A 22,733-nucleotide genomic window follows, 5' to 3' on the forward strand; every position below is an offset into this window, starting at 1 on the left:
TTTGTCGTCAATACTCCAAAACCAACTAGGGGTGGCACTAGATGCACTTACACTTAGGTCATCGGCGTCTGGGGGTCGCACATAAGTGCCCTGGAAATTGTCGAGGAATGCGGCTTCCAGGTCCTCCCAACAACTGATTGATCCTGTTGGCAAGTTGTTAAGCCAATGCCGAGCTGGTCCTTTAAGCTTGAGTGGGAGGTATTTGATGGCGTGAAAATCGTCGCCGCGGGCCATGTGGATATGAAGGAGATAATCCTCGATCCAGACCACAGAATCTGTTGTGCCATCATATGATTCGATGTTTACGGGTTTGAAACCCTCGGGGATTTGATGATCCATTATTTCGTCTGTAAAGCATAGTGGGTGTGCGGCGCCTCTGTACTGGGCGATATCATGACGTAGCTCCAATGAGCTTTGTCTACTGTGTTTGGCCCTGCCGAATTTGTGGCCGGCGTGACGGTTACCGTCTCAAGCCGTGGGGTGCGCAGGTGATCAGTAGATCGATCATGTTTGCCTTGCCTTGTCCTCCAACATGTCTCGTAAGTCCGGTGCATATTCCCGTGCCTTGGTACGGGGTGCGGCTTGAGTGGAGGGCCGGGAGGCCTCTCTGTCGCAGCCACGAGGTGGCCATACAGCCGCATCAAGTGCTTCCCCCTCTAATTGGGGTAGCAACCTGCGCTTTGGGTAGCTCTTGGAGGGGCGTTCGAGTTTATGCTCTTCGGCCGCAAGGACTTCAGTCCATCTGTCAACCAGCAAATCTTGATTAGCTCTGAGCTGTTGGTGTTTTTTCTTGAGGCTTCTTGCCGTGGCCATAAGCCTGCGTTGGAAACGCTTTTGCTCAACGGGATCCTCTGGCATGATGAATTCGTCGTCGTCGAGGCTTGCCTCGTCTTCGGAGGGAGGCATATAATTATCGTCCTCGACCTCTCTGTCTGCCGCTCTCTCATGAGGGCTGGTTTCTCCGTCCTCCTGTGCTAAATCTTGCTAGAGGGGGTTTTCTTCGGCACTCTCCAGAGTATTAATATCTCCCGTGCTGGAATCACCGTTTTTGTGTTGGCGGGATTTTGAGTGGCGCTGCTGACGCCGGCGCTTAGGCTGTTTCTTGGAGGGGTCATCCTCCGCTGTTCCGTTGCCATCTCCCCCTTTTGGGGTGTCCACCATGTATATGTCATATGACGAGGTGGCTTTCTAGGGCCTGGTAGGCACTGGTGTTTCATCATCTCCTTCATCAGCGTCCATACCGTCGATGTCTTCGGAGTCGAAGTCGAGCATGTCGGTTAAGTCGTCGACAGTGGCTACAAAGTGGGTGGTGGGTGGGCTTTTAATTTCTTCATCATCCGTACCCCAACCTTGCTGACCGTAGTCCGGCCAGGGCTCTCCTGATAAAGAGAGAGACTTCAGTGACTTCAGGATATCATCGAAAGGCGAGTGCTGAAACATGTCTGCGGTAGTGAACTCCATGATCAGCGCCCAATCGGATTCGATTGGCAGGGGCGCGGAGGGTTCGGAGTCCGGAGAGTAGTCCGGCTCCTTGGAGTCACGAGTCTCGCAGAGTACGGGGCTGGTGTTCGGCTCAATCGCCGTTTGGATCGCAGCCCCCGAGGTGGCGTCCAACTGCCCATCCTCGGTCGGCGCAGTTGGCTCCGAACTAAGGGTCAGAGCCGGTGCGGATGCGGCCTCCAGGGCACTGGTCGGCTGCAGAGTTAGATCATGCTCGTCGTGACAGTGCGGCGCGCTCTGCAGTGGCTCGAATCCATCGAAGATCAAGTCCCCGCAGATGTCAGCCGTGTAGTTTAAACTTCCAAATCTGACCTGACGGCCAGGGGCGTAGCTTTCGATCTGCTCCAGACGGCCAAGTGAATTGGCCCGCAGTGCGAAGCCGCCGAAGACGAAGATCTGTTCAGGGAGGAAGGTCTCATCCTAGACTGCATCTCTATTGATGATCGTAGGAGCCATCGGGCCTAACGGCGACGACACAGAGGAACTCCCAATGAAAGCACCAATGTCGGTGTCAAAACCAGCGGATCTCGGGTAGGGGGTCCCGAACTGTGCGTCTAGGCCGGATGGTAACAGGAGGCAAGGGACACGAAGTTTTACCCAGGTTCGGGCCCTCTCGATGGAGGTAAAACCCTACGTCCTGCTTGATTAATATTGATGATATGGGTATTACAAGAGTAGATCTACCACGAGATCAGAGAGGCTAAACCCTAGAAGCTAGCCTATGGTATGATTGTTGATGTGTATGTTGTCCTACGGACTAAAACCCTCTGGTTTATATAGACATCGAAGAGGGCTAGGGTTACATAGAGTCGGTTACAATGGTAGGAGATCTAAATATCCGTATCGCCAAGCTTGCCTTCCACGCCAAGGAAAGTCCCTTCCGGACATGGGACAAAGTCTTCAATCTTGTATCTTCATAGTCCAGGAGTCTGGCTGAAGGTATAGTTCGGCTATCCGAACACCCCCTAATCCAAGACTCCCTCACCCGCCGCGAGCCTCAACACTCATCGGACCGCATACATCGGTATGTATTCTTTCCAATAAGTCAATGGCTCGTTCTATTTTTTGGTAGAACGGAGTCTTAGTCATCTTGCCCATGAGGCATGGTTCGCAAGCATCAAGTGATTCATAATCAAGTGCTTCCAAAATCCCACCAGCATGGAGTTTCTTCATGTGCTTTACACCAATATGACCTAAACGGCAGTGCCACAAATAAGTTGCACTATCATTATTAACCTTGCGTCTTTTGGCTTCAATATTATGAATATGTGTATCACTACAATCAAGATTCAATAAACCATTCACCTTGGGTGTATGACCACAGAAGGTTTTATTCATGTAAACAGAATAACAATTATTCTTTGACTTAAATGAATAACCATATTGCAATAAACATGATGCAATCATATTATGCTCAACACAAACACCAAATAAAATTTATTTTAGGTTCAACACTAATCCTGAAGGTAAAGGGAGTGTGCGATGGTGATCTTATCAACCTTGGAATCACTTCCAACACACATCATCACCTTGCCCTCAACTAGTCTCTATTCATTTTATAACTCCTGTTTCAAGTTATTAATCATAGCAACTAAATCAATATCAAATACCCAGGGGTTACTATGAATACTAGTAAAGTACACAGCAATAACATGTATATCATATATACTTTTGTTCACTTTGCCATCCTTCTTATCCGCCAAGTATTTGGGGCAGTTCTGCTTCCAGTGACCATTTCCTTTGCAGTAGAAGCACTCAGTTTCAGGCTTGGGTCTAGCTTTTGGCTTCTTCATGGGAGTGGCAACTTGCTTGTCATTCTTCTTGAAATTCCCTTTCTTTCTCTTGCCCTTTTACTTGAAACTAGTGGTCTTGTCAACCATCAACACTTGACGCTTTTCTTGATTTCTACCTTCGTCGATTTCAGCATCGCAAAGAGCTTAGGGAATCGTTTTCATCATCCCTTGCATATTATAGTTCATCACGAAGTTCGAGTAACTTGGTGATGGTGACTAGAGAACTCAGTCAATCACTATCTTATCTAGAAGATTAACTCCCGCTTGATTCAAGTGATTGTAGTACTCAGACATTCTGAGCAGATGCTCACTAGTTGAGCTATTCTCCTCCATCTTGTAGGCAAAAAAACTTGTCAGAGGTCTTATACCTCTCGATTCGGGCATGAGTCTAAAATACCAATTTCTACTCTTGGAACATCTCATATGCTCCATGGAGTTTTCAAAACATTTTTGAAGTCCTGGTTCTAAGCCGTAAAGCATGGTGCACTAAACTATCAAGTAGTCATCATACCGAGCTTGTCAAACGTTCATAACGTCTGCATTTGCTCATGCAATAGTTCTGTCACCTAGCGGTGCATCAAGGACATAAATCTTCTGTGTAGCAATGAGGATAATCCTCAGATCACGAACCTAGTCCGCATCATTGCTACTATCAATTTTCAACTTAGTTTTCTCTAGGAACATATCATAAATAAAGCGGGAAAGCTATGCGCGAGCAATTAATCTACAACATAGATATGCAAAATACTATCAGGTACTAAGTTCATGATGAATTAAAGTTCAATTTAATCATATTACTTAAGAACTCCCACTTGGATAGACATCTCTCTAGTCATCTAAGTGATCACGTGATCCATATCAACTAAACCATGTTCAGTCATCACGTGAGATGGAGTAGTTTTCAATGGTGAACATCACTATGTTGATCATATCTACTATATGATTCACGCCCGACCTTTCGGTCTCAGTGGCCATATCTGCATATGCTAGGCTGGTCAAGTTTAACCCGAGTATCCTGCATGTGCAAAACTGGCTTGTACCCATTGTATGTGAATGTAGAACTTATCACACCCGATCATCATGTGGTGTCTCGGCACGACGAACTGTAGCAACGGTGCATACTCAGGGAGAACACTTATACCTTGAAATTTAGTGAGAGATCATCTTATAATGCTACCGCCGTACTAAGCAAAATAAGATGCATAAAAGATAAATATCACATGCAATCAAAATAAGCGATATGATATGGCCATCATCATCTTGTGCCTTTGATCTCCATCTCCAAAGCACCGTCATGATCACCATCATCACCGGCTTGACACCTTGATCTCCATCGTAGCATCATTGTTGTCTCGCGAACGATTGCTTCTACGACTATCACTACCGCTTAGTGATAAATTAAAGCAATTACATGACGATTCCATTTCATACAATAAAGCGACAACCATATGGCTCCTCCCAATTGCCGATAACTTTTACAAAACATGATCATCTCATACAGCAATTTAAATATCATCACGTCTTGACCATATCACATCACAACAAGCCCTGCAAAAACAAGTTAGACGTCCTCTACTTTGTTGTTGCAAGTTTTATGTGGCTACTACGGGCTTCTAGCAATAACCATTCTTACCTACGCATCAAAACCACATCGATTTTTCGTCAAGTGTGCTGTTTTAACCTTCAACAAGGACCGGGCGTAGTCAAACTCGATTCAACTAATGCTAGAGAAACAGACACCCGCTAGCCACCTGTGTGTGAAGCACGTCGGTAGAACCAGTCTCATGAATGTGGTCATGTAATGTCGGTCCGGGCCGCTTTATCCAACAATACCGTTGAATCAAAGTAAGATGTTGATATTAAGTAGTTTGACTATTATCGCCCACAACTCTTTGTGTTCTACTCATGCATATAACATCTACGCGTAGACCTGGCTCAGATGCCACTGTTGGGGAACGTAGTACTTCAAAAAAATTCCTACGATCATGCAAGATCTATCTAGGAGAAGCATAGCAACAAGCGGGGAGAGTGTGTCCATGTACCCTCGTAGACTGAATGCGGAAGCGTTTAGTAATGCGGTTGATGAAGTCGAACGTCTTCAGGATCCAACCGATTCAAGTACCGAACGTACGGCACCTCCGTGTTCAGCACATGTTCAACACGATGACATCCCTCGAGCTCTTGATCCAGTTGAGGACGAGGCAGAGTTCCGTCAGCACGACGGCATGGTGACGGTGATGATGAAGTTACAGGCGCATGGCTTCACCTAAGCACTACAACGATATGACCGAGGTGTTAACTATGGAGGTGGCGCCGCACACGGCTAGGAATAATTGATGTGTGTTCTAGGGGTGCCCTCCCCACATATATAAAGGAGGGAGAGGGAGGGAGGCAGCCTAGGGCGCGCCCAAGTAGGAGAAATCCTACTTGGGCCCCTAGTCGAATTTGCCCCCTACCATATTTGGACAATGGGGAAAGGAAGGAGGGGGAGGGGAAGGAAGTAGGAGTCCTACTTCATACTTTCCTTTTCCTCCTCTCCTTTCCCTTTATCCCCACATGGCTGGCCCTATAGGGGGCACACCAGCCCCTTGTGGGCTGGTGTGTTCCCCTACTTGGCCCATTAAGCCCATATCTTTGCCGGGGGTTGCCCGGAACCCCTTCCGGTGACCTGGTATCACCCGGAACACTTCCGGTGTCCAAATACCATCATCCTATATATGAATCTTTACCTATAGACCATTTCGAGACTCCTCGTCATACCCGTGATCTTATCTGGGACTCCGAACAAACTTCGGTCCTCAAATCACATAACTCACAATACAAATCATCATCGAACGTTAAGCGTGTGGACCCTACGAGTTCGAGAACTATGTAGACATGACCGAGACTCATCTCCGGTCAATAACCAATAGCGGAACCTGGATGCTCATATTGTCTCCTACATATTCTATGAAAATCGTTATCGGTCAAACCGCATAACAACATATGTTGTTCCCTTTGTCATCGGTATGTTACTAGCCCGAGATTCGATCCTCGGTATCATCATACCTAGTTCAATATCGTTACCAGCAAGTATCTTTACTCGTTCTGTAATGCATCATCACATTACTAACTCATTAGTCACATTGATTGCAAGGCTTATAGCTAGTGATGTGTATTACCGAGAGGGCCCAGAGATACCTCTCCGATACACGAAGTGACAAATCCTAATCTCGGTCTATGCCAACCCAACAAACACCTTTAGAGACATCTGTAGAGCATCTTTATAATCACCCAGTTATGTTGTGACATTTGATAGCACACAAGCTGTTCCTCCAGTATTCGGGAGTTGCATAATCTCGTAGTCAGAGGAACATGTATAAGTCATGATGAAAGCAACAGAAATAAAACTAAACAGTCATTATGCTGAGCTAACAGATGGGTCTTGTCCATCACATCATTCTCTAATGATGTCATCCCGTTCATCAAATGACAACACATGTCTATGGTCAGGAAACATAACCATCTTTGATTAACAAGCTAGTCAAGTAGAGGCATACTAGGGACACTTTGTTTTGTCTATGTATTCACACATGTACTAAGTTTCCGGTTAATAAAATTATAGCATGAATAATAAACATTTATCATGATATAAGGAAATATAAATAACAACTTTAGTATTGCCTCTAGGGCATATTTCCTTCATGCGGGCTATTTGAGCCACCTTAACACAAGCCGGGATATGGAGGCTGGGTTGGTCCAGTTGATGAAGCAGAAATACGAGGTATGAAAATATCCAAGCCCTCTTTAACCTTGTGCATAAACATATGTCCGTACTAGCCCCAAGTCTGAAGTGTAGGAAAAATATTGACTATGCTTTAGACTTGTGAAATTTCCAAAGCGTAGCCCCCAAGGGCCAACTTAAACTGATATTTTGAGCCGGGTCTTAATGACCTTAACAGAGTCAAATATGTAGCCCCCGAGGGCCAGCTTAACTCTGGACAAGATGAGCCAGGTCTTAATAGAAATTAAAATGACCTATTAGCCCCCAAGTGTCAAGTACATTGCTTAGGACTTAATTTAACTACATCATATAAACTTGCTCCTTGTGTGGTAACCATTGCTTCAATATTGTAATTTAGGAGGAATTGAACGTGAAAGAGTCGCAACTTAGCGATTTAAAGAAGAATATAGAACTTCAACAACCTGAAACTTACAATGCCAATTCAAAGCTAAAAACTTCATTGGAAGAGCTTGAGAAGATCAAGGCAGGTTTTAATGCTGAAAGAAACACTTGGTAGTCTGGCAGGTCTGCGTTGCTGAAAAGAGCCGAAGAGGCTGAAAAGCAACTTAAGCCGGTGACTGATAAGCTTGCTGGCTTAAAACAACATATAACCCACATGACAGCCACCATCTTTGGTAAGTAGAAAACTTGCACATCATTATATGCTTGTAAAGTTCTATAACTCTCCCAGCGAGTCATTATATATGATCTCTAACCCGCGTGGCGACTCTTGTGCAAAAAATTGAAGAGGCCCCAGAAGGCCGGTCTTGGCCAGAACATGTTGTTGAAATTAAAGGCAGTTTATTCATTGATCGAGTAAGTGTATGCTAGAACATTGAGCAACCTTGTCTCTTTGGCAGGTGGCAAAAAACCTGCAACGCATATCAAGACTGTGCTGGACCGTCTCTCAACAGTGCCGACTCAAATTGAGGGGTTTAAATTGTCATCCACCCGCGTAGGGGCCATTGTTGCTCTCGGCCGGGCCAAAGCATGGCAATCACAACTTCACCCGGAAGAAATAGCAACCGGCTGCCCAAAGTTCAAAGATGATGGATCGATCTTTGAAGAGAGAGACTTCAACAATTGTGTCAGAGATATGCGGCCTATGGCATGCAATCTCATAGAAGATCTAGATTTGAATAAGTACACACCGGCTTATGATGACAACAACAACAAAATTAAGTCGGCATCCCATAATGTTGTAGATCTTGTTCCTCCAAGGCGTAAGCATATTTTTGCTCCTGATCTTGATTGTTTTGTCATTATTAAGGATGAAGCTATCTTAGAGGCCTTAAACGTCATCGACTAGACATTGGCTGACCTCCAGATGGTCGACGAGGAAGAGCTGGCGCGGGATGACCTGGAATCTTCAAGGCCTCAAGAAGAGAACTGAGCATGGTGTTTATAAGCCAAACAGCTCTGATGCCGGGTTAAGGAGTGCAGCTCAAAAAACATTTGACTCAAAATCTTTTGGGCTTAACTAGAAACCTTGTAATAGGGTAGCTTAAAACAGTGATTCAACCTGTCATGCCTTCGTGCATGTTTATCTGAATTTTTAATTTAGCAGAAGGACTTTGTTGCCTGCTTGATTGAATCAGACATATGAGTCGTGCCACAACTCTTGTTTCACCCGAGGTCTTGTATAATGTGCAGAAGTCAATCAACATATATGCTGGCGATTTAAAGTCAAAAGCCAGGGCGGGTGACAACCCAAAGGCTTGTAGCCTTATATGACTACTGAAAAAAAAATCACAACCACGACTGTTCAAGCCATAACATACTAGTGATTTAAAGTCATAAGGCCAGGGCGGGTGACAACCCGAAATACTCAATCATGAGCAACATAATCCGGAGCCTCACGACCCGGGTAGTCAAAATTTGCACAAAAGCAAAAACCTTGAGAGAATAAAAACATCAAAAGAAACCAGAACAGAAAAATGTCAATCTCAAGTATTTGTTAAGCTGACTTTTAAGACACGTTTAGAAAAGTTGGCTCACAGGCCTCATATTTGCTTTCAAGGCCGCATAGCCGTTGAGTTTATCCTAGCTCACTGTAAGCCGGATATCACATGACACAAGCCTCCGTTTTAACCTTAACAAGTTCAGGGTCTTAAAAAAGATTGACTGTTAAGAGTTCGGCCGGTCAACTGGCAGAGTAGCAAGTTGTAAATAGGCAGGTGTAAGTCGTAATGTGGCAACTCAGCCTGGTCAAGAGGGTATGAAAGCTAAACCTGATGGGTTGGAAGCCCCCAAGTGACCTTATGATCAACTAATAAAGACTCATATACACATAAATGAAATGGCAGAGGCCTTGAATTTTTCAGGGATGTCGACTTTATTATATTGATCATAAAGAGATATATACATCGACAGAAGTATGTACAATGATAAGAACCGGTGGCTCAGTTGTAATAAGGCCAAAGATGAGCAATGTTCCATGGCCGATTAGTCTCCTGCTCAAACATGCGGGATTCTTTGTTCTCTCGTATGACAATGAGGTAGTAAGACCCGTTATTGAGATTTTTGTTGATCACAAAGGGTCCTTCCCAAGGAGGCAAAAGCTTATGCATCCTTGTCTAATCTTGAATCAAACGGAGCACTAAGTCACCCTCTTCAAAGGTCCGGCTTCAAACTCTACAGCTATGATAGCGATGTAAGTCTTGCTGATATATTGCCGAATGACCCGCCACAAGGTCACACTCTTCATCCAGAGCATCATTGCATTCTGATGTGCCATCTCATTATCAACTTCAACATAAGCCGCCTCTCTAGGCGAGTCATGGCAGATATCACTTGGTACAACCGCCTCGGCCCCATAAACCATGAAGAAAGGCATATAGCCTGTTGACCTGTTAGGGGTGGTATTGTCACATCCCTAGCTTCTGGTACTGCCTAGTGTTGCACCTTGTTTGCATCATGTTTAAATTCCAAAGAAACCTGAAATGGGGGTGATCAAACCCTAGCACTTTGAAATCAAATAGGCCCAGCTCAAAAAAATTGCATTCAATGAACCCAAAATGCTCTTCAATGATGTTTGATATTTTTGGCAATGGTCTTGATCCAAACCAAAAATAATGAACATTTTTGAAGAATAATTTTGGGCACTGAATTTAAATCATTATTGTATTTGAATTTGGAATTATATTCATAATATATATAGAATATATTGCAAATAACTTTGTAATGTTTTATGTGCTTTTGGAAAAGTCCATCTAGCAACATAAAATTGTTCAGAGGATTTTTGGCACTGGTTTGAAACTATTGGAATTTCAAACAGTGGCAAGATTCAAATCAAAACAGAGAAACAAAATAGAAAAACAATAAAGGAGAAAGTAACCTACCTGGACCACTTACTTGTAGCCGGCCCAGCTTGACTAGCGCAGCCCACCTACCTCGTCGCTCGTCGTCTTCCTCTACCAGTAGGCAGAGGCGAAGACGCACACGCGCGTTGGGAGGCCTCCACCTCCCGCTTCACGCTGGTAGCGTCCCCGCGAGTCCAGCTACTTGCCTAGAGACGCCCAGCACCCCCCTGCACTCTTCCATCTCCCCCTGGACCTCTTCCCCGAGGCCCTCTTGCCCTCTGCTTCCTCTCTCTCGCCCGAACCCGAGCGCCAAAGTCGCCGCCGCTTGTTGCTGCTGCACCCACCGCCGATGCCCTGCTTCCCCGATCAGTCAAGCACCTCCGCCACCTTGCACCATGCCTCTCCATCAAAGAAAGCTAACGCGGAGGCCCTGTGGAGCCGCCATCATCACCATCTTCTGCGTCTCTGTCCGGTGATCACCGTCGTCGATTCGCCGCATGCAGGACGTCCCCGAGCCCGCTGAGCTTGTCTACGTGGCTGTTGTGAGCTCGCCATCTTTTCCCCCTCATTATCTTCGTTGTTTGCAACCTCCAGCGTCTGTAACCGCCGTGGCCGAGCTTCCCCTACCGCTGGCCATGTCGCCGTCGTCGTTTTAGCCACTATAGCTCAAGACTGAGTGCGTCACCGTGCTCAGCATGTCCGCAGGATCATGAAGCACCCCAACGCTCGTCCTGCCGTGCACCAAACCGCCGATTCCGAGCTTGACCGAACCACGGCCACCGCAAAACTCGTCGCCGATGTTGATTCCGGTGACCCCCGCGCCCAACTCCGCATCCTCTTGATGCGGGCGAGAAAGGGCTATGCCCTGGTGCCCTTAGCGCGCTAACCCAACGCCTCTAGCGCAAATCCGGCGCGCCCCGCCGTGTTCTATGGTCGCCGCCGGCTGAACTCCGGCGAGGTCGACGTGGCCCATCATTATCAGCTAATGACATCGCTAATTAACCCTAGAGCCACTTACAGACGGGCCCCACTTCCTAATTAACCATGGTTTAGTTTTATTTAGACTAAACTAACCCCGCAGGGCCGACATGTCAGTTTGACCTGGCCACGTCACGTGTTGACCGACCCTACACGTCAGCGTTGACTTGCTGACATGGTTGTTGACCTGACCCCACCTGTCGGTGTCCCAGACAGCACTGTGTGACTGACCAGTGGACCCCACTGGTCGGGTTTGACCTGGTCAGCTGTAGTTGACTTGCTGACGTCACAATGATGCAATGCTGACGCGGTTAATAATTTTCTGGATTTAAGATAATTAGAAAATTCTAGAAAATGCCTAAAACTTCTAAAAATCATAGAAATTAATCTATAACTCAGAATGAAATAATTTATATATGAAAAATTATTAGAAAAATTCAACCTATCCATCTTTACTAGTTTCATGCATGAAAAACCAACCTAAACCTGCTGTATAGATGAAAACACATAAAGGGCATTTAAAATGTTTAAGTTTGGAGTTGCATTTGAATCCTTGATTCAAATGAGCTCCATTGAACTTGTTGCTGTTTGCATTAGCTCAAACAACATCGCATATACATGCCATTATCATGCATCATATTGTCGCATTTGCATTGATTGTGTTCTTCTCTTGCCGGTGCTTGCCCCCTCTCAGTCGGCATATCCCGACGATGAATTCGATGACACTGATGAAGAGCTATAATATCTTCAGAAGTGCCAGGCAAGCAAAACCCCCTTGCTCATTCCGATACAATCCCACTCTCTCGCTCATGCTCTCTTTTACTGCGTTAGGACAACAGCGATTCAACTGTTACATGCTGCGGTAATTGAACCCCTTTCCTCTGCATGACCTGTCATTGCCACAGTAAATAGATGAAACCCACAAGCATGAGTAGGAATTGTTTGAGCCCTGATGTGCCTACTCATTCATGCTTGTTGTCATGCCTGCTACTGCTTAGAGTTGAGTCAGGTCTGATTCATCGGGAATGAATTGGAACGTGGTGAACATGTCCTACCTTTGAGAGCTAAGTGTGTGAACACGATTTGGTAAAGGTAGTGGTGAGAGGCCATGTAGGAGTACATGGTGGGTTGTCTCATTGCAGCCGTCCTTAGGAACTGAGTTCTGTGTTTGTGATCCATGAATAGCTACTACCACGCATTGGAATGCTTAAGTGCCCCTCTCGACTTATTAATCAACCTGATCTCTGTCCAGGAGTTGCAACTAGTTTCTAGTGTTTGTAGGTTGTGTTAGTAGTCTACCAAGTGGCACGCGGTACAGGTGGGCTTGGGACAGACTAGGCACAGTGGCACGGTGTACCAAGTGGCACCCGGATGGTGGGCTTGGGAACCCTGCTCACATCGTTTGGGGCCGTGAGCGACACCCCGGCCGGATCTCCTTGCGGATGGAACCCGAATAGGCGATAAACCTGGACTAGAGACTTGTGTGGTTAGTCAGGTCGTGGCCGACTCCCTCACCAGGCTTCTGCTTGAAGGTTGCCGAGATACACGACGTGTACATGGTGGTAAGTGGCGAGAGCATGTGTGAAGAAGTACACCCCTGTAGGGTTATCATTATCTATTCGAATAGCCGGATTCCTCGGATATGGAAACTTGGACCCTTGCATAGTTCATAGACAAGTGAAAGTGGATACTCTAAAATGCGCAAGATAAGCGTGAGTGCTATAGGTGGCATCCTCGTAGGGAGACGGGAGCGGATCCATAGTGGTGTATTGGTATGGTGAATATGTGGACTCGTGTGCGCCACCTCAAAAGAGTTACTTGCAGTCATAGTTTAGGATAGCCACTGAGTCAAAGCTGGCTTGCTGCAGTCAAACTCCACCACCCCCTTTGTTGATACCGATGCATATGTAGTTAGTTCTGATGTAAGTCTTGCTGGGTACATTTGTACTCACGTTTGCCTATTTTATGTTTTTGCAGAGAGACGTCAGTCTCGCTAGCAGTTCTGCGTGGACTTCGACGTTTAGCTTGTTACCTCAGCTACGATCTTGTACCCTTGGGAGGGTCTTGTAGATAGTCAGGCTTCTCAGCCTTCTTCATTTGTAGTTGTCTGTACTCAGACAAGTTAAGCTTCCGCATGTGCTTGTTGCTTGTATGCTCTGTATGTTGGGTCATGAGACCCATGTTTGTATTATCTCGCTCCTCGGAGCCTAATGAATAAATACTTGAGTCGTAGGGTTATGGTGTGATGCCATGTTGTATTTACACATATCGAGCATATTGTGTGTATGATTGAAATGCTTGGTATGTGTGGGATCCGACAACCTAGTTGTTCATCCTTGGTAGCCTCTCTTATGGGGAAATGTAGTCTTGTGCTTCCATGAGCCATAGTAGTCCGCTACAGCCCGGTTCACCGGAGTCCTGCTAGCCCAGCACTACTGCTCCGGAACACTTAGACTGGCCGGCATGTGATTCACTTCGTTCTTGTGTCTGTCCCTTCGGGGAAATGTCGCGTGGTGACATCCGGAGTCCTGCTAGCCTGCTACAGCCCGGGTTCCCGGAGTCCTGTTAGCCCAGTTGCCACAACCCGGATTCACACGCTGCTGACCGACATGCTCGATGTTGATTCATGTATGCCTGTCCCCATAAGTTAGTGCCACTTTTGGTTCACGACCAGTCATGTCGGCCCAGGTTTTCTGTCATATGGATGCTAGAGACACTATCATATAAGTGAGCCGAAAGGCGCAAATGGTCCCGGGCCATGGTAAGGCGACACCCATGGGAATACCATGCGTGAGGCCGCAAAGTGATATGAGGTGTTACCGGCTAGATCGATGTGACTTGGAATCGGGGTCCTGACAGGTATTGATACTCCAAAGCACTGAAGGTAGCTCATCAACCCAATAACCCAACGTTTGCTTCAAAGGAACGATGAGCCGGGATTTGATACCTCTCAAAATTTCCTGGTTAGGTTGTTTTTCTTGACCATTAGACTGTGGATGAGGCACTGAAGAAACATCAAGACGAATATGCTCTCTATCGCAGAACTCCTTCATGCCCCCCTTAAAGATATTCGTAACATTACCAGTGATGATACTATGAGGATAACCAAAGCGAAAAGTCAGCTTTTTCACAAACTGAACTACAGTTGCTGCTTCACAATTGCTAACAGGCTCTGCTTCAACCCACTTGGTAAACTTATCAACTGCCACCAAAAGGTGGGTCTTTTTATCTCTGGATCTCTTGAAAGGTCCAACCATATCCATCCCCCAAACTGCAAACGGCCAAGTTATTGGGATCATCCGTAATTCCTGAGCTGACACATGAGCTTCCTTGCAAACTTTTGACACACATCACACTTGCTAACAATATACTATGCGTCAGCATGAGCCGTCAACCAGTAAAATCCATGACAAAAAGCTTTAGCCACCAAAGATTTTGAGACGGCATGATGACCACAATCACCTTCATGAATCTCCCGTAAAATTTCACGGCCTTCCTCAGGAGAAACACAACGCTGGAACACGCCTGTCACACTGCGTCGGTGTAACTCGCCATGGACAATAGTCATAGATTTAGACCTCCTAGTGATCTGCCTTGCCAAAGTTTCATCCTCTGGTAACTCGCCATGGGTCATATAAGCCAGATAAGGCAAAGTCCAATCTGGAATAGCATGAAGAGCTGTCACCAACTACGCCTCCGGGTCAGGGATAGCAAGGTCCTCTTCAGACTACTTGACGAAAGGATTGTGCAACACATCAAGGAACACATTAGGAGGCACCGATTTACGTTGAGCCTGTAAGTGCATCTAGTGTCCCTTAGTGATTTTGGTGTATTGAAGACGTATAGGTTAAGGTACTGATGCGTTTGTGAGTGCACATAGGTCTATAAGTCTACGAGGAGTTTGATATTTATAGAGAAAGTCGGCCCCTAGAAATGAAGTTCTTTGACTGAAGACTTTGGATTTCTAAAGACTTTCTGAAGACTTTGAAATTGAAGAAATTGGTGTGATCCTGAAGACTTGGTATTCATTTGAGGAACATGAAGCATGAAGACTTTTGTTTTCATAGTTTCATTTTCTCTTTCTTGAGTCATAGGAAACACCGTACTGTTAAAGGGGGTCGAGGAAATACTAAGGAAAAATTTCCAAGTGATGCTCAACTCAAATCCTACACCTACCAATCCCTTCGAGTGAAGCCATTGGAAATCTCATACAACTCAGTCAATTTCTTCAGTGACAGAGACGAAGTTCTTATGGTCTCTGAGGAATTTGTTCTGACTGAGGAGTTAGGAATTCGCCAGTGCAGATTGCCTACACAGTGAGGAACATGATAGCCCTGAGGAATTTGATACTCAAAATTCCGACCGTTGTTATGCTATGCGCCAACTGTCCCAAAATATCTACCCACCTAACGGTCATATCATTGAAGGGCATTTATGTCTTATCATGTCAGGCTACTCCTTATGCTATAAATAGCCGCCCCTACAACCACTAGCTAGTTGGCTGCTCCGAGAGAAACTGACACTTGTCATTTGAGAGCATCCCATCCACCAAGGACTTTGAGTGAAAATCATCAAGTGAGGAAAACCCAAACCCAAACACCTACAAACCCAAAGTGATTGAGCATCACTGAAGAGATTGATCCTGTGTGGATCCAACGATTGTTATATTTGAAGACTGTGCATCTTCCAGGCGGTTAGGCATCATGGTCTAGAACATCTAAGAGTAAATTGTGGATCGCCGAGTGATCAAGTCTGTGAAGGTTTGGAAGTCACCTAAAGACTTACCACGAGTGATTGGGCGAGGTCTGTGTGACCTTAGCTCAAGGGGAATACGGTGAGGACTAAGTGTCGTGAGCTGCGTGTTCAGGACTGGGTGTCCGGGACTGTGTGTCCTCAGGTTTAAATACCTAGCCTCCCTAACCGGACGTACAACTGTCACAGCAGTTGGAACTGGTCTACCAAATCATTGTCTTCACCGTGCTAACTGGTTTCAATTCATCAACCCTTCTATTTCCTCATTTCTGTGTTGTGTGCTTGTTCATATTTGTTTGAAGACTTTGACTGAAGACTTTCTCTATTTCCTCAGCTCAATTTCTTCAGTTTGTTTGTCTTCATTTTGTTTATCCTGTGTTTATGCTTTTTGTACTCTATGCTTGTTTTTATTTCTTCATGAAGACCATGCTCATGCTCTGTTACGTTTACTTCTGAGTACTTATTCCGCTGCAAGTAGTTATTCTCTTAGGAATTTCCTCACCCTGAAACTCCTCAGTGAAGAATTCATAAAAATCGCCTATTCACCCCCCTCTAGTCGATACAATGCACTTTCATTTGGTATCAGAGCAAGGTACTCCCTTGTTTTGTGTGATTTTGGTTTAACCACATAGAGTTATAGTTATGTCGACCACATGAATGAAGACTGTGACATGCCCCATCTTTGACGGTCATGATTATCCCAAGTGGAGGACCATGATGAAGAAGCGCCTCATGGCGATGAACAACGAACTCTGGACCGTCACCGAAATTGGTCTTACTGACCTATGCAAGATGGCGGAGGCCGATGATATTCGCAAGTACACGCTACTCAACCTCACGGCGAAGGACATCATCTGCTCCAGCTTGTCACAAAACCAATTCAGGAATGTTATGCATCTCAGCCATGCGAAACTCATCTGGGATCGACTTTCTGAGGTCTATGAAAGTCATCGATCTCACCATGAACCCTGGTTCGAGGACTTCATGGAATTGCGCAAGGCTATAACTTTCAATCCAGAATCATCATCCTCTGCACCATGCCTTATGGCAAAAGTTGCCAAGGTAACTGAATGCTACTTATTTGAGTCCAGTGATGATGAATCTGGTGATGAATTTGGACCCAGTTATGTCAAACTTTCTTCCCTTGCCACTAAACAACAAAGAGCTTTGGAAAAAGTTCAAAACATGTTGAATGAGAGCGACAATATGTTGGGTGAAGAAATGGATCGTTCCAAAGCTTTGGCTGAAAGTCTTCAGGGACTCCAGTCCAAGTTTGACAATCTTCAAGGTCATCATAACACTCGCCTATCTGATCATGAGAAGCTTTCTTATGAATTTCTTCAAAGAAAGCAAGATCTTGAGCAGTTAAGAGTGAGTTATGAAGATCTTCAGAAGGAGTGTGATTCATTACTTGCTCAACAGATCAGCGCTACTCAGGATGAATTTTTTCCTCCATGTTTGAAGTGCATTGAACGTGAAATTGCTAATTCTTCACCTGAATGCTCAAATACTTCCATTGCTGCAAATTCTTAAAATGCCTCTGCCATCACTAATTCCTCATCTGAGGACATTGCTAGTATCACTGATGATGCAGGGCTGAAGGAATTGTATATGACAGGCATGTACAAAAGCCTCAAAGGGCATCAGGCTCTTTGTGATGTGCTTAAAAAGCAGATCCTCAACAGGAACTCTAGGAAAGAGGGTATTGCCTTTGAGAGGAAACTCAATGCTGATGGGACCTACTGGAAACCTGAGTAGTATCCCAAAACCTCATGGGTTGCTGCAAAGGGACCTTCAGTGGATCCATCTACTTTATCTAGCTTTACATGTGAATCTTCATATTCTTCTGATGAGTCATTTGACTCCAATTATAAACTGTTCAAAAATCAGAATGGTGAAATATTTGCTAGATATGTTGGCACTAGCTTCAGGAACGGTCCTCCTATGAAGAAAATCTAGATTCCCAAAAGGTTCCTTGAAAATATTCAGGTGAATGTCATCATGACCCCACCTATGAAGAATAGGAACCCCAGATCAAATTCTTCATATGGATCAAATTCTTCATATGGATCCAAGTCGTCATAGGGACCAAATTCCTCAAAAGGATCAAAGTCCTCATATGAGCATCATCGTGCTAACCCGTCTGTTTCGCAGGGAAGATCTAAGGATTATGGATATGTGCATTATTCTTCAACTCATTATGTTCATAAATCCTCGAAGATTTTCTCTTCTTAATCTTATGCTTACCCTAATCCCTCTTATGTGAAACGAAGTGGATTGGCATCTATGCCACCTTTCTCTTATGGAGCTCGCAGAATGATGAACTCTTTGCCACCCCTTCAGATGTGGGTGGTGAAGAACAAGAACTAATATCTTATGCAGGGTCAGGTCTCCAGACGAACTTAATCGTCTGAAGAATTTGTTGGAGACCTGAATATGCTTGAAAGGACGCAAGCTAATCATGAAGAAATGAATTCTCATTTCTCACGTCCTCATACTGCTCTATCTGTTCTATTGCTTGATGAAATTGATACCATATTCTTCACTGATGAAGTATATGAGTTCGTAAGTTGCACTAATTCATATGCAAGATGATCATCCCAAAGCCACTGAGTGGGTCCTCGATAGTGGATGTACAAATCACATGACTGGTGACAGGAGCTTATTGATGGTCTCTGGTTTATCTCCATCACATCTGAAGCATATCATCTATGCTGACAAAGGCAAAAGCAAGGTATTGGGTCTAGGTAAGCTTGCAATCTCAAAGGATCGACACATGGAGAAAGTCATGCTTGTCGAGTCCTTAGGATTCAACCTCATGTCTGTCTCAATGCTTTGTGATCTTGATATGGTTGTTGTCTTTGGCAAGTATCATTGTGTTGTGATCATGGAAGCTGACAATTCCAAAGTCTTCGAAGGCTTTAGGAGAGGAGATTTGTATATTGTTGATTTCTCTACAGGACCACAACCTGCTACATGTCTACTTGCGAAAGCTTCAGAAGGCTGGCTATGGCATCGCTGACTTGGTCATGCTGGCATGAGGAACCTGCACATGCTCGCAAAGAAGAAGCATGTCATTGGCATTGAGAATGTCAAATTCCTCAAGGATCACTTATGCGGAGCCTGTGAAGCTGGAAAGATGACCAAGGCCAAGCATCCAGCGAAGACCATCATGACTACTACTCGACCATTTGAATTGCTTCCCATGGATCTATTTGGCCCTACTCAATATGCCACATTTACTAATGCTACATCCTTATATGGCTTTGTCATTGTTGATGATTATTCTCGATATACTTGGGTGCATATCATCACTTACAAAACTGAAGTGCAGGAAGTTTTCAAACGATTTTCCTCGAGGGCTTCAACCAACTTTAGTGTGAAGATCAAGCACATCAGAAGTGATAATGGAACTGAGTTCAAGAACACTGGTCTTGATGACTATCTTGATGAACTTGGTATTACTCATGAGTTATCTGCTCCTTATACTCCTCAGCAAAATGGCGTCGTGGAGCACAAGAACAGGACTCTTTTTTGAGATGGCTCGCACTATGCTTGATGAGTACAAGACGCCTACTCGCTTCTGGCCTGAGGCAATTGATACTGCTTGCCACATCATCAACAGGGTATATCTTCACAAATTCTTCAAGAAGACTGCATATGAACTCCTCACTAACAAGAAAGCCAATGTGAGTTATTTCAAAGTCTTCGGTGCTAAATGCTGGATTAGATATCCTCATCATAGTTCTAAATTTGCACCAAAAGCACATGAAGGTTTTATGATCGGTTATGGTAAGGACTGGCACACCTACAGAGTCTTCAACACCTATCACCACAAGGTTGTTGAAACTGTAGATGTGCGGTTCGATGAAACTAATGGCTCGCAAAGAGAGCACCTACCTCCTGTGATAGATGAAATACCTCCTGAGGAATCTATTAAGTTCAAGGCTACTGAGGATGTCATTCCTACTGAAGAATCTGCTGAAGAAGACGTTCCAGAACGTGAAGAACGTCATGCTGATGCACCTGAGGAAAATGGTGCTGAAGAAAATGCTGATCAAATTCCTCAACGACAACCTGGTCATCCTCGCATTGCAAAAGAAGTGCAAATTGAGAAAATCATCAGCGACATCAACATTCCAGGTCCTCTCACATGCTCAAGAGCTTCACATTTACCTAACTTTTATGGGCACTTTGCTTTTGTCTCTATAACAGAGCCCACTAAGGTAGATGAAGCATTTCTGGAGCCTGAGTGGATTCAAGCTATGCAAGAGGAATTACATAAATTCGAGCTCAACAACGTCTGGGAACTGGTCAAACGTCTAGATCCTTGCAAGCACAATACCATAGGCACAAAGTGGATCTACCGCAACAAGCAAGTTGAAAATGGCCTTGTGGTGAGGAATAAGGCACGACTTGTAGCTCAAGGCTACACACAGGTTGAAGGAATTGACTTTGATTAAACTTTTGCACATGTTTCTAGACTTGAAGCTATTCACATATTACTTGCTTATGCTAACCATCATGATATCATCTTATATCAAATGGATGTGAAAAGTGCATTCCTCAATGGTAAGCTTGAGGAAGAAGTATATGTTGCTCAACCCCTAGGTTTTGAAGATCCAAAGCATCCTGACAAAGTCTTCAGACTCAATAAGGCTCTCTATGGCCTCAAGCAGGCCCCTCGGGCGTGGTATGCTACTTTGAAGGAATTCATCATGAAGAAAGGCTTCAAAACCGGTTCACTTGACCCAACTCTTTTCACTAAATCTTATGATGGTGAATTGTTTGTGTGCCAAATTTATGTTGATGATATCATTTTTGGCTATACTGACCAACGTTATAGTGATCAATTTGCCTATATGATGAGTGAAGAATACCAAATGCCTATGATGGGAAAATTGAAATTCTTCTTAGGTCTTCAAATTCGTCAACAGCGCAATGACATATTCATATCTCAGGAGAAATACCTCAAGGATGTACTGAGAAAATTCGGCATGTAAGATTGCAAAGGAGTCAAAATCCCTATGCCCACAAATGGCCATCTATGCACTGATGAAAATGCTATTGACTTTGATCAAAAGGTATACCACTCCATGATTGGTTCTTTATTGTACTTATGTGCATCTAGGCCAGAAATTATGCTTAGAGTTTGCATGTGTGCCCGATTTCAAGCTACACTGAAGGAATCACACCATAAGGCTGTGAAGCATATTCTTTAATATCTAGCTCACACACCAACACTTGGATTATGGTATCTGATAGTGTCCTGGGCTAGGGGGTACTCAACACGTCGTCTCCCGACCAGCTGGATCAGGCCGAGGACCCCCATGGCGGTTCACTATTGGGCCAGTCCAGACAGCCCGTGCCGCATACAAGGAGGATTCCACAAGACTTGGCGCCCAAGACAAGGACTCCTCTAAACCATAGGCCTACGGTGCATATATAAACCGAGGCCAGGCTAGTAAATAGACAATCTCATATTCATTAGATCAATCTCATGGTAGATACATGTACCCTGTACTAAACCCCATATGAATACAATAAAAAACAGGACGTAGGGTTTTACCTCCATCAAGAGGGCCCGAACCTGGGTAAAATCCCATGTCCATGTTACCATCGCTCCAAGACTCCTAGCTTAGGACCCCTACTACGAGATACGCCGGATATTGAGCCGACATTGGTGCTTTCATTGAGAGCCTGCTCGGTGTTCGCCGCGGGTCGATGGGATGATCAGGTGCTATTTTTTCAATCAGATTCGTCTTGCACGAATCAAATTCTTTGAGATTATTGTTGCTGGATTGCAATTTTATTCTGCAGGCTTGTCCAGGATCGACTTTGATCGTAGATCGGATCAACGAATTTATGCGTCAGGCAGCCGCTAAGCGTCAAGAGATCAGCACAACCAAGGACAAGAGCGTTGTCGTCGTCGGTTGGGCGCTGGCCTCGTGTGATCCCGGGTCCCAAACAGCCATGATGGGCCAGAAGCCACCCTCCTCGGCCAGTGCATGCACAGGGATGATCCTCTTCTCTTCTTTTATTGTTATTTTATTATTAAGATAGCGACACTGCCGCTGGTTAGATGGTGCAGTTTTGTTGAATTCCTTCATGGCACTACACGTGGGGTCAAATCAGCCTTTCAAGAGACAGAACGATGCTGGGGCGCATGGAGAACCAAAATGCTCTGGACTACTAGTACAAATACATGGGGAATTCACGTATAGGACTCCACTCAAAATTACTAATCAATCATCACATCGTTTGAGGTCTGATTGATATCCGTAAAGGGCAGTACTAGTCCGATCAGTTCAGGCTTTTTCAACTCGGATTTCGTCTCCTCGCTACTCGAACAAGAATACTAGGTTCTATTTTTCCAATTACCTGTACCGTATATATTAGTTCCACACAGTATATTTTTCTGCCGGTTTGCATGATTTTTCTTGTATAGATTTTTCTGCGGCTGGTCCACAGTTTTGTCTGCTGACCTGCTGGTCCAAACAATTCAAACACGGCCAGTTTCTGGCCGGCCGACGTCACCCGTAGTCCGGCGAACACCGAACTACGTCGAGGAGTCACTGCATCTCGCGGTCATGCCATCAATCCGACCTCGAATGTCCATGCCATATTTATCGGATTATTCACTTC

This window comes from Triticum aestivum, chromosome 1A (assembly GCF_018294505.1).
Source record: "Triticum aestivum cultivar Chinese Spring chromosome 1A, IWGSC CS RefSeq v2.1, whole genome shotgun sequence".
NCBI classification, from domain to species: domain Eukaryota; kingdom Viridiplantae; phylum Streptophyta; class Magnoliopsida; order Poales; family Poaceae; genus Triticum; species Triticum aestivum.